At 55.8% G+C, this 917-nt stretch overlaps 1 protein-coding gene across 1 annotated transcript in view; it reads right to left on the reverse strand.

The window, feature by feature from the left end:
- The window catches only part of LOC119586000 (putative proline-rich protein 21), an 8,523-nt gene that overhangs the window by 2,707 nt on the left and 4,899 nt on the right, over positions 1 to 917 (reverse strand). The window lies entirely within an intron of this gene.

Below are 917 nucleotides of genomic sequence, written 5' to 3' on the forward strand. Positions count from 1 at the left end.
ATTCTCCCTTCTGCCTCCTCTGTTGTTCGTCTATTTATTTTCTGTCTTTTAAGTCCAGTTTCTTTTCCTTCCTTTGCTTCACTCCTTTAGTCATTATCCTTTCTCTTCCTTTCTAGATCTCTTTACTTTCTCTGCCTCCTTCGTTCCTCCGTCCGCCACTCTCTTTTTCCCTGTTCCCTCTTTCATCTCTCTTCCTGCTTTCTCCCTTCCTTCCTCCTTCCCTCGTCCTCTTTTCCTCTTTTCTTCTTCACCTTCTTCCCATTTCCACTCCCTTCTTGCTCTTCCATTGTTACTTGTCCCTCTCCTTTCCTTTCTTTTCCTCATCCCTCACTCCTCTCCCCTCCCCCCCCCCCTCGCCCCTCCCCCCTCTCCTTTCCTCAGCTGCCTTCCCTCCTCTCCATCCTCATTCTTCCCTCCCTCTATCTCTCCTTTCCTCATCTGCCTTCCCTCTTCCTCGTCGTCCTCCACCCCTTTCTCTCCTTCCTTCCCTCGTTCTCTCTCTTCCCTCCCTGCCTCAACCCCATCCTCACCTACTTACCGACTTCCCTCCATCCCTCACGCGCTTTTCCTCCCTTTTACACTCCACCCCACTCCTTTTCCTCCCTCCCTCACTCCACCACCTTCCCTCCCCTCCCTCACCCCACCACCTTCCCTCCCCTCCCTCACCCCACTCCTTTTCCTCCCCTCCCTCACTCCACCACCTTCCCTCCCCTCTCCCTACCTTCCTTACCCACCTCATCTCCTTCTCTCCCCCTCCCCCTCCCATTTTCTCTCCCCTCTCCACCTTCCTTCCCACCCACCCCATCATCTTTTCTCCCCTCCCTCCTCCCTCTCGCCTCCCCTCCCTTCCCACCTTCCTTCCCACCCACCCTCCCCCTCCCTTCTTTCCACCCCACCCTCTCCTCCCCCCTCCCCTC

The sequence above is a fragment of the Penaeus monodon genome, chromosome 20 (genome assembly GCF_015228065.2).
Source record: "Penaeus monodon isolate SGIC_2016 chromosome 20, NSTDA_Pmon_1, whole genome shotgun sequence".
NCBI lineage: Eukaryota > Metazoa > Arthropoda > Malacostraca > Decapoda > Penaeidae > Penaeus > Penaeus monodon.